Source organism: Aotus nancymaae, unplaced genomic scaffold, assembly GCF_030222135.1.
Source record: "Aotus nancymaae isolate 86718 unplaced genomic scaffold, 86718_ANA_hifiasm-v0.15.2.pri h1tg000016l, whole genome shotgun sequence".
NCBI lineage: Eukaryota > Metazoa > Chordata > Mammalia > Primates > Aotidae > Aotus > Aotus nancymaae.
The window spans coordinates 11,372,738-11,391,672 of record NW_026988428.1 but is presented as its reverse complement, the minus strand read 5'-3'; the positions used below and the strand labels follow the sequence as shown (position 1 = coordinate 11,391,672).

Sequence of the window (18,935 nt, the reverse complement as noted above, 5' to 3'; positions counted from 1 at the left end):
TCTCTGTATTTTCTGGACTTGAATATTGGCCTGCCTTGATAGGTTGGGGAAGTTTTCCTGGATAATATCCTGAAGAGTATTTTCCAACTTGGATGCATTCTCTTCGTCACATTCAGGTACACCTATCAAACGTAGATTAGGTCTTTTCACGTAGTCCCATATTTCTTGTTGACTCTGTTCATTCCTTTTTACCTTGTTTTCTCTAATCTTCCCTTCTCGTTTTATTTCATTGAGTTGATCTTCGACTTCTGATATCCTTTCTTCTGCTTGGTCAATTCGGCTGTTGAAACTTGTGCATGCTTCGCAAAGTTCTCGTGTTGTGTTTTTCAGCTCCATCAATTCACTCATATTCCTCTCTAAGTTGTCCATTCTCGTTAGCATTTCATCAAGTCTTTTTTCAAGGTTCTTAGTTTCTTTGCATTGGGTTAGAACATGTTCTTTTAGCTCACGGAAGTTTCTTATTATCCATTTTCTGAAAGCTGATTCTGTCATTTCATCACACTCATTCTCCGTCCAGTCTTGTTCCCGTGCTGGTGAGGAGTTATGTTCCCTTGTAGGAGGAGAGGTGTTCTGGTTTTGGGTGTTTTCATCCTTTTTACGCTGGTTTCTTCCCATCTTTGTGGATTTATCTGCCTATTGACTTTGTAGTTGCTGTCTTTCTGATTTTGGTAATTTTAAGTCTGCAGCAGCTGAACTCATAAACCCCCTTTTCTTCCCTCCAGGTGTTCTGGCCCAGGGAGTTAGGGCTTTATGCTTTTCAGCTGTGTTGCTACCGTTTTCCCTGCCCACAAGGTGGCAGTCTAGTCATACTCAGCCTGCAGAGGCTTCGCTGAGCTGCTGCGGGCTCCGCCCAGCTTCCGTGTGAGCTTCCCTGCAGTCCTGTTTATATGGGTATAGTTAGAACTGCTTCCGCTATGCTGGCCCGCCCCTGTAGTGATGGAGTCTTTGTAGTGGCGGGTTGTCTTGGTTATGGCAAATTGCCCTGGGAACTGCAGGGTGTTTCCCGATGGAGGACGCCCCTCCCCCACAGTGCTGGACCTTCCCGAGTTTAGCCGTGTTTCCAGTGGTGCCCTCTTTGCCCAGGAATCTCTTGGCTTGCCGCCTTGCCTCAGCTCCCCTTGCTGGCCCAGAGGGGACACAGTCTCGTTCACTTTGCTCAAGGAGCTGCTGCTCCCTGCCCCCGGTGCAGGCCGAGCGGCTGCTCCGGTCCAACCAGCGGCACTGGGAAACTGTGGAGCTTCTCCGCCTGTGAATCTCCTGGTCTGTGGGCAGTTAAAATCTGCTGCCCTGTGTGCCACTGCGTCAGCCGAAGCGGCTCTGAGATTCGTGGCGCACCCTTGCCCGGGGGTCTCCGGGCTTGACTCCCTGCTTCAGCTCCCCTTGCTGGCTCAGAGGGGACTCAGACTCTCTCACTCTGCATAAGAAGCCACTGCCCCCCGCCACAGGGCATAGGCTGAGCGGCCACACCGCTCAAACCAGTGGTGCTGGCGACCCGTGGGGCTTCTCCTCCTGTGAATCTCCTGGTCTGTGGGCAGTAAAAATCCGTCTGGAAATGCGGCATCCACTCACCCTCTGCCCCTTCTCTTGGAGCTGCAATCCCAACTTCCTCCTAAGCGGCCATCTTGGATCGTCCCTAAATTATTTCTTAATTGATATTGGTTTATTGCCTTTTACCATGTGCTGACCATCTTATCTGACACTCATAAGAAATTGTCTAAGAAAATATGATTCCTCTCTATTTTTTCCCATGGGGAGTTTTCCAGTTAAAAAACTGAAAACCTGTTATGTAAATTTTAAAACAGCTGTAACACTTCTCCATTATTTTAAATGAAAACAACAGAGGTTCAGGAAAAAGTTAAGATGGTTTTCCTGTGATCACAAACTAGTGGCAGATGAAAGACTAGAAACCAGTTATATTACTCTTATGTTGGTAGTCTACTGCATCTTCTACCTACTAAAGGGAAAAATGTTACATACATGTGTGAATATGTGTCTTGCATCTATAAGACCTCCATCATAGTAGTAGATTATTCTGTATGAGTAGTTTTTGTCGCCTTAATGCTTTATTAGTTTTTGCTATTCTCATTTGGATCTCTTTTTGAAATGTTTTGTTTCTCCAGGCCTATTAACACCATTTCAGAATGCTAATATCACCCAATGAAAAGCACTCATGTTATTTCAATAAACAGATAATTTGATTATAAATATAAGAGCATAGTCATAACAGATGAGTATTATGGTTACATGAGGGTTTTAGGTGGTTAATATACACTAAGCAAAATATACCCATCATTGCTAATTGAATGAAGCATAAATTATAAGGTACAAAATTTCATAAATTATTTTTCTATTTAATTGTCATAGTTCTATTTTTAAATTGTTCCCTGCTTTACTCTAAGTGCAATTGTTTTAGTTGTGCTTGGTTGCTTTTTCTATCTCTATATGAAAATCTAAAGAAAATACAAAGCTTAGTATTTTTGCCTTAGAAATTACAAGTTTTGTTCCATCCTCTAGCATTCAAATTTTGCTGTTTCCTGTTTAAGTTGGATGACTTCTCACTTAGAGGAGCTGAATGTATTCCACTGAGTTCTTTAGTTCACTTTCTCCACCATGTGTGGTCAATTAAGTCCCAGCAGTATGGAGGAGTTTTCATTTAAACTACTGCACTTCCTGGGAAACAGTGGGGTTTATATCTCATTTCTAAACATTGTTATAACTTGATGGGTACAATTTCTTCTCAGTAGCCTCAGCATAGGACACATCAGATTAGACATGACCCCATCTCTTTCTAATTTGGCAGTGAATCACCCTTTTAAGAAACCGCACTGTTTTCATGAAAGATCTCAATCATTTCTACCCATCATAGGATTGTCTTTATTTTCTGTAAATGCTTTCATGCAAATATGCACCTGGATTTTAAAGTGGATGCACCATTCATTCATTTCAGAAAAACCTATATAAAATTACCTCTAGCAAAGTAAAATGGGAACAGAAAACATGACTGGAAGTCAATCATGAAAAAAAAAATCAGAGTCAAACGGTGAAAAGATATTTTATACATATTTTAATGGAGATTTTGTTCTTGTTGGTAGTATAAAAAATGTCCAAATCAATCTTCAAAATATAATAAGTAATACAACACTTTGTGGTTCTTTTTGGAAAATGTTCCTTAAATCTGATTATTGAAAAAGTGTTTTTTCTTTAGGTTTTTAGACACCTATTAAAATGTTCCTGAGATAAACTAATGGTTGTTAGGTTACACATAGAGGAAGATGGTATGTAATTTATATTGGAGAAGGATACAAATTTTTTCACAATAAAAACTTCATTAAGGCCTGGTGCGGTGCTTTGCACCTGCAATCATAGCACTTTGGGAGGCTAAGGCAGGCAGATCACTTGAGGGCAGGCATTCAAGACCAGTCTGACCAACATGGTGAAACCCTGTCTGGTAGCGTGCACCTGTAGCTCCAGCTACTGGGGAGGCTGAGGCAGGAGAATCATTTGAACCTGGGAAGCAGAGGGGTTGCAGTGAGCTGAGTTTGCACCATTGCACTCCAGCCTGGGCAACAGAGTGAGACTCTGTCTATTTAAAAAAAAAAAAAACTTCATTAAAATGGATTTTCCTCTTTGACTTTATGTAGCTATTCTTCCTTGAGATATTAGCAGTTAACAATTTGCCGACAATTTGAAGTCATGCTGCAGGGAATATGTATCCCTACTTAAAAATTAAACCATGTTGAAAGCTTTAAAATTTTTAAATATTTATATTTAATTTTATTTGTTAGTTTTTTGCTTTTTATTTTTGTACAGAAGAGTATTGCTCATCACAACTGAGTTTCTATGAATTACAGCTGCTGCAACATAACCACTACATTTTGTTAACATTTTATCTTATATGTATATGTTTTCAAGCAAAATTACTTTTCTGTTAAAATCATAAAATTTCAATAAATCTTTACCCTAAAGAGTTCCAGTTATGAAAGTTCTATTGCACTTGGTTTACAATAGCAAGATATCAAAGAAGAATAAAGCCAAAATAGGAGAAAACATTTTCTTGTTACAGAATTCAAAAAAAAAAAAAAGCCAAATATCTAAGCTCCATTGTAATTACATGTGTTCCCAACACTTAGGTTAAAAATTATTTTAATAAAAAGGTCAAATTTGGACTGATTTTCCCAAGCAGCGACAGACCTATGATGGCCTTTACTCCATCATACAATGACTGATACACACACACACACACACACACACACACACACACACACACCCCTTCAATACAGCTAATCTGAAAAAGGTCTTTCCAGAATAAATGTCTGCGAGAAGCTAAAAGAATTGGGCTTCTTCAAAGGCCCTATTGCTTGTGATGGTCCAGAAACACTGGCCTTCCATTTATTCCTCAGACAAACCAACAGTCCCACACACGGGTATGCACAAAATCAGTTTCCTCTTTCTACCACGCTCATGTCACCTCGTTCAGTCAACCAGGGTCTTCTCTTTCTTCAAACTTACACATCATCTTGTCCAGAGGGTTTCCCGCACCAACCAACCAAAGCAGGTTCCCTGTTAGTCTCTCTCATAATACTTTTTTTAGTTGTATTTGCCATAATGTGTATATCAAATATCTCATAGAATTGAAGATGCCAGCAATTGTTAAGCCACTAGATTACACACCAAAAGAAAAAAGGAGGTGTCATAAAGCTATGACACTCTTGCAATTTTAATATGTATCCTGATGTCAGAGACGTTAAAATATAGAAGGAAAATGTGTGCCTTAGAATCAATGGAACATTGTATAAGGATCTGTGTCCCTGCTTTGATCAAAAATGTCACACATGAGAACAGAGACTGTATCTATATTATTTCTTCTGCAGGCTTAGCAACTACCAATGCATTGTCTAGCATATAACACATATTTACTGAATGAATAAATAAGTAGATAGAGAGATGGCCATGATGATATGATGATATTTTGTGGTGAAATAACATGTTATATGAGAAGGTCTGATTCTCATTCACACATTCATATTTATTACATTCATAAAAGTAACCTTCATTTATTATAGTAAAAGATAGGAAATTAAAATTTCTGCAACCACCCTTTTCAACATGCAATTTTTGCTGGTTGTGTAGTTCAACTCACTTTGTAAACTTATAGAATCTGATCACCCCAATTAATTTTTATAATCACATACTGCCTCACTTTCTCTACTGTCCCTTTTAGCTATCAAACTCTGTTTGGGTGGTCCAGAAGTTCATGTCTTCTAGAGTATTGATATACTATCTATTCCATGTATCTAATTATCTTTTAAAAAGGAGGAAGAGGTTGTTTAGACAGCCAATATTTAAACCTACACTGGCCTGTAGGTCTATTTTTCATATATTAGATACATTTTCTTAATTACTTGGATATGTTTTAGCTGGGAAGCATATATGTGATACTACTATAGCCTCATCGGAATTCTCCTTGAAAGTCAAAAACAGAAATTTCTATTTAGCTTATAACATTATTGCTTTTGCTAAGTAAAAATGTCCTTGGTGAAAATCCAGCTCTCACTGAAACTATTATTAGTGCATTTTAGCCTTCACTACCATTTAAGTATAAAAATATATATTAATAGAAGATTAAGTAAGTCATAGTAACAGTAGAAAGTGTGTGTTCTGGCATTCTCTGAAATGATATATTAATTACTTTGTGGCAGTATGCCTCTCTTTTCCCCTTATTTTCAGTCTGTAAACCTTTACTCCAGCTCTTCTGGGACAGTAGAACAGGAAATGTCTTACTAACATAATGAGGACAGCACCAAGGAAGTTGCCTGGAAAAGATTTGAGGTTACTGGACTGGTTCAACTTATGCTAATTTAGGCACAGAATTATTTTAAAGTTTTTCAGTATTCTTAGCTGACAGGAAAGATGACAAGCACAGCAATTTAAGTGTTATTGCTCTATTGCTTTCTTGCTACGTGTGAGACACTTCTCTGCCCTGTTAATCAAAGCAAATAATGTTATAAAATCATTTATAGATTTATAGCTCAACCCAGAAGGTTGATGCTAACTGAGATGTCTCCAGAATTGGATCAAATTTTCAATTCAAATGAATAGAGCAACTACACGTTCCATGCCTCATAAATCTCCAAATTTAACTCAAAGCCTGTTCCCTTCTTCCAGATGGCTAGTGGAGAGGGGAGGTGGAGAGGCAGAATTAGCAAGCAAACCCAAAGAGACACAGTTCCTCTGTATTCAGTGGTATGTCTCTCAATCAGCTTTTATTGAAACTAGTATTACTACACAGAAATCACCCAGGTAAGCAAAAATATTTAAATATGTGGAAGGTTTTAAAATCTTGGGAATTTCCTTCCACACAGCCATTGAACTAAAAGATTTTTCTTTCTTCAAAATTAAGAAATTAGGTGGCCAAATCAAGAACAGTCATTTGCCCAGAAAATGTCTGGCATCACCTCTCACCATTACAGCATTATCTTCTCAGGGACAGCTGTGTCACCTCATATCAGAGAGTTGGCTCAAGTCACTGGGATATTTTATGGATGGTGAATCACTCTGTCACCCTCCATGCAACTCCCCAAGGAAAAGATGTGTGAGGTGTAAAAAGAAAAAACAAAGGAAAGAACAGGAAGGGATATGACTTCACCTTCCTTTTTTCTCTTCAAATCTCCAATTTTTTAATATCAAAAAAATTGTGGGAAGATATCGGGTATATGCCTTAGATGGAAGTAGCAGGACAATGAAGATACACAAGAACACAGACTACAAAATATTTAATGCCAACTTACTACTTGTTATATAGACTCTTCCAATGACATTCAGGTCTTACTTGGAGAAACCCTATTAATTTTTTTCTATATTTTCTTACTGTTTTCATTTTATTTACCTTTGCCCCATCATCACATCTTTATAACCCAAGAAATCAGAGTTTCAAATCAAGTGGAAGAAATTTTCTTTCAAAGGAATTGAATTTTACTTTGTTTCTTCACGAGTGATAAAAATGCTAATTCTCTCCTTAACTCGTCTTTTCCTTCTTTCCTATGCTTCATTTTTTATCTTCTTCTCTTCCTAAACTTTTTAATATTTCTTTTCCATCTTTTCTATCTCCACACTCTTCACAGAGTGTGAAGATAGAGTAATAACTGTAGACTGAATTTAATTGACTTCTTATTCTGCCTTTATGAATATGGTAGATGATAATAAGGTATGTGTTGAAACTGAGCAAAGGGTAAGAAGTAACATCAAATGTTTACAAGCATATAGAGTAACCAGAATGCTCATACACTTCTGGTTGTCATGTAAATTGGTACAACTACTTTGGTAAACTCTCTAACTGTATCTATTAAAGCCAAATATATATACTCCATGACACAGAATTCTGCTCATATAGACACTCAACACAAGTGCATACATACATGCACCAAAAAACATACACATATGCACCAAAAAAATGTAGAAGAATGCCTGTAGCAGCATTATTCATAATAATCAAAACCTGGAAACAACCCAATTGTCTATTGGTAGAAGAGATAAATACATCATGTAATAAATACTATATAAAAATTTTAAAAAGGGAAATTACTGCTACACATGAAATTGTTGTGGCACATCACATGGATGACTCTCACAACTACAACTATAATGTTGAATGAGAGAAACCATTACAAAAAAGAGGACTGTAGAAAGAGAAGTTTCAAAAACTCACAAAAATAGTCTGATGGTAAAAAGAGTATTGGTAACTTCTAGGGGAGAACTGAATGGCTGGGACAGAGCATGAGGGAGGTTTCTGGGTTCCTGATAATGCACTATCTCTTAAACTGGATGTTGATTACCTGAGTGTGTTCATGCTCTAAAATTCATAGAACTTAAGATCTATACGTATTAATGTATATGTGTCAGGATTCTCCAGAGAAAGAGAACCAATAAGGTATATATGCATTATCGTTTACATAGGGCACGCGCGCACACACACACACACACACACACACACACAAATAAGATTTTCTATGGGAATTGACTCATAAGATTATGGAGGTCAAAAAGTCCCACAAACTGCCATCTGCAAGCTGGACTATCAGGAAAGCCAATAGGTAATGGTGGGGAATGGTGTAAGTCCCAGAGCCCAAAGGCCTGAAAACCAGGATCTCCAATGTCCAAGGACAGAGATGGATGATCAAGCTCCAAACAGTAGTAAATTCACCCTTTCTTCACTATTTTGTAGCTTTCAGCCTCTCAACATATTGGATAATGCTCACCTGCAGTGGTAAAGGTCATCTGCTTTATTCAGTCTACTTATTCAAATATTCACCTTTTCCAGAAACACCCCCACATACACACTCAGAAATAATGTTTTCAAGCAATCCAGGTATCGCTTAGCCCAATCAAGTTGACATAAATTAATCACCACAGTATGTAAATTATACCTTGATTTTTTTAAGCCATATTAGCACTTTAGTAAACTTTGCTTTTCTCTCAAATTACTCCTAAATTCTCCCTAAATTGTATGGCTGAGAATTTGACATATTATCAAAATTATCTGGTTAGCACCAAATCTGACTAATTCAAGTCATCACATACTATCAGTAGACTTCCCAATTCAAGCTTCAAACAGTGTTTGGTGCTAAAAAGTAAAGATTATATACAATAATGAGCTAATAACTTTTAAATGGAGATAAGAAAAAGAAGGCAGTCATCAAAACTCTACTATATTTAATAAGTATTGGAGGGACAACAGTAATAACTGTAAATTGAATTTGATTGCCTTCTTCCTCAAAGTGATTGTCTAAAACTTCCTGAATTATGTCTCCCTACAAAAGGTTTAAAGGATAATTGTTGATAGAAAAAGTTAGGGTGGCGATATGATGATGATTGCTAACATTTATTAACTGCAGAGCCCTGCATTTAACCACCATTAATCAGCCTCTGCAGTATGCCAGCATTATACTGCTATTTTATCCATAGAGAGTTCTGCAAGTATAGTAATACATCCCTGTGTCATGTTTGGCCTTTTTCAATAAAACTGCAGTTGACTTAGGCTCAATTTAGTGTCTAATCTAACACCAGATTCTTTTCTGGCAAAGTTACTTTCCACAAGAAATAACATAAAAAGGCAGTCATCAGAGTGGAATAAAGACAATATTATATGTGAGTAAAATTCATTTAGAACACATTTTTATGACTGTTGAATGTACTTTTTTGTTATTCAGATAGAGATTTCAGTCTGAGATTGGATTGCATTGACACAGACCACTTTGACTTACATAGGAAGCCCACGAGTATACAATGAGCCTGCAAGCAAACAACATACTTTCTTTTTGAGACAGAGTCTCGCTCTGTTGCCCAGGCTGAAGTGCAGTGGCATAATCTCCACTCACTGCAATCTCTGCCTCCCTGGTTCAAGCGATTCTCCTGCCTCAGCTTCCGAAGTGGCTAGGATTATAGGCACCTGCCACCACGCCTGCTAATTTTTGTATTTTTAGTAAAGATGGGGTTTCACCATGTTGGCCAGGCTGGTATCCAGCTCCTGACTTCAAGTAATCCACCCACTTCAGTCTCCCAAAGTGCTGAGATTACAGGCATAAGCCACTGCACCTGGCAATATACTTTTGGTTAATTAATATTATAAGGATTATACTGCTAATGATCCATAAAATATTTTAATACCAGAGTGAATCGCTTTCTATTACTGTTACCCATCCTAAAGTTTAGGGTATAAACAAACTAATGTGATAATAATATTAATCTAAGAAAAATATTTTTAAAGAAAATTTGCTATAAAATATATTACATATTAATACAATATAGGTTATATATATTGTATCCAAAGCAAAATGAAATTTATTTTTAAAAATCATTGGCTGGGCTCAGTGGCCCACGCCTATAATCCCAGCACTTTGGGAAGCGAAGGTGAGTGGATCACCAAGTCAAGAGATCGAGAACATCCTGGCCAACATGGTGAAACCTCATCTCTACTGAAAATACAAAAATTAGCTGGATGTGGTGGCATGTGACTGTAGTTCCAGCTGCTCAGGAGGCTGAGGCAGAAGAATCACTTGAACCTGGGAGGCAGAGGTTGCAGTGAGCTGCGATCACACAATTGCACTCCAGCCTGGTGACAGAGCAAGACTCTGTCTCAAAAAAAAAAAAAAAAAAAAAAAACAGAAAAAAATTATTATGAGCTTACTATATCCATACCATTCCTGTAAGTCACTAACACAGATAATCAAAAAATGTCAAAATTGCTTTGAAGGTAAGAAATTTTTCATTTCCCAATATCCTCTGGTCCTTAGGTTATTACTTATTATTCTAAACTGCAAAACAGAAACTATCTTATTCACATGTCTTCACTTTCCATTGGCAGATACACTTTATTCTTGGAGCCAGATATGTGACCCATACATATGGGTCACGTATCTCATTCTATAAATTAATACTCATTCTGTAAATTAATCAACCCTTTCTCAGCTGAATTCTGCATTCTTTATTTTCCCATTTCTTAATTTCCTAATTTTCTAATTACCAGTGCCTATTTTAAATGGCTCTCTATAGTACTGGCTTCTGTGTAAATCATTTTACTTTTTTTTTTTTTTTTTTTTGTAAAAGGCAGTTGTGCCAGTTGAGGTCCTCTGAAAAGAAGATTTCAAGATGTGATTATGGACACGTTGAGGGATATAACAGACACTGGGGACTCCAAAAGAGGGGTGAGGGCTGAAAAATTACTTATTGGGTACAAAGTTCACTATTTGGATGTTGGGTACACTGGAAACCCAAATGCTACCACTACACAACATATCTGAGTAACGAAGGAAAAAATGATGTGATTAGACATGCAAGATATCTGCTGGGGAAAATGCCAACAAAGGATAAAGAGGAGGGAGCAGAAGTAGCCAGGGAGAGGCCTGAGTATAAGACGCATGTGTGACCACTGTGAAAGAAAGGGACAAAAGAGAGATTTGGATAGGAAGTGTCTCAGTCTGCAGGGCAGTGCTATGGAACTTTCAGCCAAATGAACGAGGAGTTGGTGGGCCAAAATTTGTTATTAGAAAAGCTTCAGATCCCACCAATATGCAGCTATTGTCTAGGGATAGCCATCAAAAGTGTGAATTCTAAAGAAGTGTGGCTGAGACTCTCAGTTAGCTCTGCTCCCCACAGCAGCTTCTCTGGACAATGTCAACGGCAAATTTCCATGGCCATTACAACAGTATATAAATAAATAAACAAGAAAGTTGTTATGGACTGAATGTTTGTGTCTCCTGCAAAATTTGTATGTTAAAGTCTTAATCCCCAAGGTGATGGTGTAGTAATTATATCCAAACAAATATTTATTTCAACCATTCTAAGACTTTCAGGTTATAACAGATTAGAATCACATACCGAGATCTATAGTGGCTGAAACATGTTTGAATTTGCCCCCTTCGTATTCGACAAAAATCCATAGGTCGTAGGACTAGGCTTTCCCAACACCTGGAATATTGGATTTGCTGCAACAAGTAATTCTGCTATTACCACTGTGGTTATTTTTCACTGTGCCACACAGCAAGATAAAAAGGAAGGGAATCTCAGGTTTTGCTTTTCCTTCTGTTTCCATGGACACAGTTTTATAATTTTATATGAAAGTCAAAATCTGTCACTCTCATTAAGTCTGTTCTTGGAGCTACTTTGCTAGCAGCTTAAACTAATGCAGTAAAATAATTAGGAACCAGCAAAGAAAACACTTATAATGAAGGGAAATGAGCCCCTTCTTAAAGATATGAACAATTGGGAGATGGCTGTCCAGTGAGCCCATGGCTTGGGAAAGGGATGAATAAAAGGCAATAAAGTACTTAATGAAAGCAGGTGTTGTGGAGCATTGGATGGAATCACAGCATGCAATGTGGATATAGTTTGCTTTTAAACCAAAAACAATAGAATTAATGTTCCTTTTACACATAACACATCCTAATGGTTAGCACTGTATCCGTCTCCTGCTGTCTCTTAGATAAATATGTGAATGTATCAGTTTGACAGTTTCAAGAAACTTGCCTTTCCATTTACCAGTCCAAAAATATTCACAATTATCTTCAGCCTAATTAATTGTGGCCTATTGTACAATTTTATAGGCACTGAGTCTGTGAAGCCATGTCATGTAGTTCTCGTCACATAAGGTTTATTAACACCTTGCTGTGTGTGAAGAACACTGGCAGATTATGACTGATACAAAGAACCCAAAGGAACTATTTGGAAGTAATATCACATTCAAAAATATTAATGTAGAAGAGAAAAATTAACAAGGAATTATTAAATTATAAAAAGTTCGGCCAGGTGCAGTGACTCATGCTTGTAATCCCGGCACCTTGGGAGGCCGAAGTGGGTGGATCTCTGTAGGAGTTCAAGACCAGCCTGGCCGACATGGCGAAACCCCTTCTGTACTAGAAATACAAAAATCAGCCAGATGTACTGGCATGCACCTGTAGTCCCAGCTACTTGGGAGACTGAGGTACAATCGGCGGAACCCAGGATATGAAGGCTGCAGTGACCTGAGATCGTGCCACTGCACTCCAGCCTGGGCAACAAAGCAAGACTCTGTCTTGGGGGAAAAAAGTTCTTTATTTTTCAGAAGGATTTACTTCATTAATAGCATGTACCTATAGTAAAATTAAAATGATGAAATGTGTCTATTAACCATGTCCCTGAAATGTTTGGTGCACAACTGGGCCACGTGTATGTTATGAGCTCCTCCATGCAGAGCTGCCCATCTGACTCTCTCAGGCTCACCCAGAATAACCTTCTTTCTATAAGCAACTTTACCAATTAATATGGGACCTATATTCCATTTGCAAAATCCCTTCACCTTTGCTATATAATGTAACGTAATCACAGGAGTGAAATCCATCATATTCACAGTCCTGCCCATAGGCAAGAGTTGAGGGTTATACAAGATCTATACCCAAAGGGGAAGAAGCTTGGAAGCCATCTTAGAATTTTGCCTACAACAGTAAAGACTACATATCACTAGATAGACAGTGGTCGATTTTTATTGCAATATTGAATTCATAAATGGATTTAATTATTAATCCTAATACTATGCAAGATAAGTATCATTACACATTTTTATGGGAGCTAGATTTAGGGGCTCCCATATATAGACTTTAATTAAAGGTAGTCATGGTAACTGGAAAGTTCATTACAGTCTTAGTACCAGTAATTTTCTTCTCTGTCATCCCAGTCCTGAAAAAGTATGTTCATGTGTGTATGCCATTTGAGGGTGAGAATTAGGGAATGCATTTTGCCTACTTAAATAGAAAGGTTGTTATTTAAAATTAATTAAAATATATACTGAGTGCGTGACAGAGGGTAAATGCTGTTCAGATTATATTTTTATACAAGAATTACCCCAACATTTCTTCTTCAGAGAATGTGAACTCATTTTCCATATGAGTGTGCGTGTGTGTGCATGTGTGTGTGTACATACATTTTTCCAGGCAAGTTTGAACACTGTTCAAAGATTGGTTCTCATTTTAAGTTAGATATTTAATACCATATAGGTCAGAATTATCTCATTGTTCAACAGCCATCTATGAGTGAGAACATGCAGTGTTTGGTTTTCTGTTCTTGTGTCAGTTCGCTGAGATTCATCCAAATCCCTGCAAAGGACATGAACTCATCATTTTTTATGGCTGCATAGTATTCCATGGTGTTTATGTAGCACATTTTCTTTGTCCAGTCTATCATTGATGGGCATTTGGGTTGGTTCCAGGTCTTTGCTATTGTATACAGTGCTGCAATTAACATATGTGTGCATGTGTCTTTATAGCAGAACTATTTATAGTTCTTTGAGTATATACCCAGTAATGGGATTGCTGGGTCAAATGGAATTTCTATTTCTAGATCCTTGAGAAATCACCACAGTCTCTTCCACAATGGTTGAACTAATTTACACTCCCACCAACTGTGTAAGAATGTTCCTATTTCTCCACATCATCTCTAGCATCTGTTGTCTCAGATTTTTTAATGATCACCATTCTAACTGGCACAAAACTAGGTTTTTCTAGTTGTGTTGGTATGCATGAACACATCCAGTTCATTTCTTCAACAAATGCTCATCATTTTGTTAACTTTAAGTATCTAGGATTTCAAATATCCAAGCAACTTACTTTGTAGTGCTTTTAAAAAGTAGCAATATGAATAAGTTTCAAAAGTGTCACTCCTTCAAAAAAGTATAGAGAATGGAGAGTAAGAAAAATCAAAAGTCACAAGTCCAGAATGCAGGGAAATTTTTATTCTAGTGATAGTGTAATAAGGACAAGTTCTAAGGTATAAAAACTTGTACTTGAAGACAATGAAGAATAAACATGGTAGTGAAGAAGGACCAAGATCCAGGAGAAGGCAGATATCCAGAAAGAATAGCTTTGCACTCAGGGCTACACTTCTTCTGAAGATTTATGACAATTCCGAAGAAAGTGGATGAGAAGGTGAGCAACTGAGTTGGGATGATTTTGACAATCTGCCAGAGCAAGAGGGACAAAGTTTGGGACCAGAGTTCACCAAGAAGGAGAAACCAAATGAACCTTCATTGCTTTCTATCAGGACCCCAAAAGATGACACCTTAAGGATGAGCCAGAAATAGACAGGCCTTTTTACAACCCTTCTTTGTGTCATCTCCAGATGGCAAGCATAATTAGAAGTCTGGCAGAAGCAAATATTAACTCTCTTTGAAATAAGGTAAAATCATACTAGGCCTCCAATTATTTCTATAAACAATTGTGCACAATGTCCTAAATAAATTTTGCTAAATAAAGCAAAATATAACCAGGTACAAGAGAATACAAAATAACATAAATTTAAAAGAGTTTTAAAAATAGACAATAGAAATCAAGTAACAGTTATGTTAAGATATTAGACTTGCCACATGCAGAGTTTTAAAAACATAACAATTTTACTATATTAGAGGAGATAAAAACCCAAGTTTGAGAATTTTGGGAGAAAAACTTGAAACTATTAACAAAGAGCCACATGGAAGCTCTAAAAACTTAATTGAAAATACAACAATTGAACCTAAGATGCAATGGTTGAGTTTAATAACAGATAAGATGAGGTGAAGAAAATTAATAAACTGAGGGTTAGATCAAAAGAAATATTCAGAATAAAACAAGATACAGAATGATGGAAAGAGAGAGGTCTGATGCAGTGAGAAACTCTAACTTACATAATAAGATTCATGAAAGAGATAAAAGACAGTTAGATTCCAGCACTTTGGGAGGCCAAGGCAGGTGGATCATCTGCCTTGTGTCGTGTTCTAGTGTAATGGGGACAAGTTCGAGACCATCCTGGCCAACATGGTGAAACCTCATCTCTACTAAAAATATAAAAATTAGCTGGGCAAGGTGGTGCATGCCTGTAATCCCAGCTACTCGGGAGGTTGAGGCAGGAGAATTGCTTGAACCTCAGAGCCAGAGGTTGCAGTGAACTGAGATCACGCCACTGCATTCCAGCCTGGTGACAGAGCAAGACTCCATATCAAAAAAATAAAAATAAAAAAATTAAAAGACAAGACAGAAGCAATATTTGGAGGATAATAGCTATAAACACCAACCCCAAAATTCAAGAATTTCCACTTAATGTTGCAATAATTAAAACTTTCCCTTTGAGACTAGGGGTAAGATAAAACAATGATGCCTCTTGTCATTATTCTTATCTACATTAAATAAAATGTTCTAGCTGGCTGAGTGCAGAGGCTTATGCCTGTAATACCAACACTTTGGGAGGCCGAGGCAGGTGGATCACCTGAGGTTGGGAGTTCAAGACCAGCCTGGCCAATATGGTGAAACCCCATCTCTACTAAAAATACAAAAATTAGTCTGGCGTGGTTGTGGACACCTGTAATCCCAGCTACTTGGGAGGCTGAGGTAGGAGAATCACTTGAACCCAGGAGGCAGACGTTGCAGCGAGCCCAGATCATGCCATTGCACTCCAGCCTGGGCAACAACAGTGAAACTCCATCTCAAAAAAAAAAAACAGAAAAAATTTCTATTCAATAAAAATTAGAAAAAGGAATAAATGTAGCTGTCGCTGTTCTCAGGCAATATTTTAATTAAGTATAAAATCCAAAAGAATTGGGCTGAGGCCGAGGCAGGCAGATCATGTAGTTAGGAGATCAAGACCATCCTGACCAACATGGTGAAACCCCGTCTCTATTAAGAAAAAAAAAAAGAATCTATGGCTAAACTATTATAATTAATAGGTAAGATTAGAATAGTTACTAAAAGTCAAAATACAACAGTTCAAAGCATTTCTATACACCAACAATAGTTAAAATAAATTAGAATTCTTAGAATTGTTAGAACTAACAAACAAATTTAGTAAATTTGCAGGATACAAAATCAACATATAAAAATTAGTAGAATTTCCATACATCAGTAATGAACTATTTGAAAAAGAAATCAAGAAAGCAATTATAATAATTACAGTAGCTGAAAAAAAATGCCTAGGAATAGTTTAACCAAGGAGGAAAAAAAAAACCTGTATAATGATAACTATAAAACATTGATGAAAGAAATTGAAGAGAATAGAAATAAATGGAAAGATATTCCACGTTCATGGATTGGAAGGATTAATGTTAAAATGTCTATACAGAGTCAATGCAATCCTTATGCAAATGCCAACGACAGTCTTCACAAAAATAGAAACCATCCTAAAACTTATATGGAACCACAAAAGATCTTAAGCAGCAAAAGCAACTTTGAGCAAAAGAACAAAGCTGGAAGTATCACACTATTTGACTTCAAAATACACTGCAAAGCTATAGTTACCAAGACAGCATAATACTGGCATGAAAACAGACACACAGACCAATGGAACAGAATAGAGAACACTTATATAAATCAACACATTTACAACCAACTCATCTTGAACAAAGGCACCAAGAACATGTAATGGGGAAAGGACAACCTCTTCAAAAAATAATGCTGAAGAAATTGGATAACTATATGCAGAAGAATGAAACTAGACCCTATCTCTCACCATACACAAAAAAATCAAACTCGAAATGGATTAAGAACTTAAATGTAAGATCTAATCCTAGAAAACTACCAGAGCAAAGCAAAGGGGAAACATTTTATGACACTGGTCTAGGTGAGAATTTTTAAAATAAGAACTCAAAAGCACAGGCAACAAAAATAAAAACAAGTAAATGGGATTTGCCTCTGTAAAAGCTACACAGCAAAAGAAATAATCAACAGAGTGAATAGACAACCTACAGAATAGGGAAAATATATGCAAACCATGCATCTGACAAGGGGTTAATTTCCAGAATATATGAGGAACTCAAACAAACAACTCAATAGCAAAAAAAGAAAACAATCCCATTTAAAAATGGGCAAAGCACTTGAATAGACATTTCTCAAAAGAAGACACAGAAATGGACAAGGGCATGAAAAAATGTTAAACAACATTAACTGCCAGGGAAATGCACATCAAAATCGCAATGAGATAACATCTCTCTCTAACTAAAATGACTAATATCAAAAGGACAAAAAATAAATACTGCTATGGACGCAGATAAAAGAAACCATTAGATATTGTTGGTGATTATGTAAATTGTTATGACATTATGGAAAACAGTATGAAGATTCCTCAAAAACTTGACAATAGACCATATGATCCAGCAATTCCACTTCTGGGTATTTATCCAATGGAAATGAAACCAGAATATTAAAGAGATATGTTCACTCTCATGTTTTTTGCAGCACTATTCACAATAGCCACAAAACAGAATCAATGTAAGTGTCCATCAATGAAGAATGGATAAAGAAAATGTGGTATAGAAACACAAAAGAATATTCCATGTCCATTTAAAAAAGTGAAATCCTATCATTTGCAGCAGCATGGGTGAACCTGGAGGATAGTATGTTAAGTAAAAGAAGCCAAGCACAGAAAGACAAATACCACATGATCTCACTAATTTGTCTAAAAAAGCTCATATCAAAGAAGCACAGAGTAGATTAGTAGTGACCAGAAGCTGGAGAGGGTAGGAGAGAGGGGAATGAGAAGAGGTTGGTTGAATGCTTACAAAATTACAGTTAGATAGGAGAAATAAATTCCAGTGTTCTGTTGCACTGCAGAGTGGCTATAGCTAACAATATTGTATTGTATATTTCAAAGGAAGTAGAAGAGAAGATTTTGAATGTTCTTACCACAAAAAAATGATAAATGCTTGAGGTTATAGCTATGCTATATACCCTGATTTGATCACCACATGATGTATACATGTATTAAAACATCACACTGTACCCCATAAATATATACAATTATGTGTCAATTAAAATAAATAAAAAATTAAGATTCCATTTAATTAACTTTTTTTTTTAGACAGAATCTCGGTCTGTCGCCAGGCTGAAGTGCAGTGGCATGATCTTGGCTCACTGAAATCTCCGCCTCCCAGGTTCAAGTGATTTTCCTGCCTCAACCTCCCGAGTAGCTGGGATTACAGACATGCACCACCACACCCAGCTAATTTTTGTATTTTTAGTAGAGACAGTGTTTCACCGTGTTAGCCAGGATGGTATCGATCTCCTGACCTCGTGATTCACCCACCTCAGCCTCCCAAAGGGCTGGAATTACAGGTGTGAGCCACTTTGCTCAGCCTTAACATTTTTAAACTTCAAAATAAAGTTGTAAATCTAACAAAATATCTAAAAAAATCTCTCCACAGAAATTAAGATAATTAGAGAAGATCTGTATAAATGAAGAGAAAAAACACATTCATGGATTGAGAAACTCAATGATATAAATTTATTAATGTTCCCCAAATTAATCTATTTAATCAGTAAAATCCCAATCAAGATTTCAAAAGGTTCTTTGCTGAAAATGACAGCTCATCCTACAATGTATATGGCAATTCAAAAGACCAAGAAAAGCTAAGAAACTTGAAGAAGACAAAAATCTGCTAGATATCAAAA

At 36.9% G+C, this 18,935-nt stretch overlaps 1 non-coding gene across 1 annotated transcript; it reads right to left on the bottom strand.

Annotated features, from left to right (window-relative positions):
* Positions 1–1,750: 1,750 nt before the first annotated feature.
* Positions 1,751–1,813, bottom strand: LOC135275519 (U7 small nuclear RNA). The gene has a single exon (XR_010343143.1). It is a non-coding gene; the product is annotated as a U7 small nuclear RNA (small nuclear RNA).
* Positions 1,814–18,935: the final 17,122 nt, after the last annotated feature.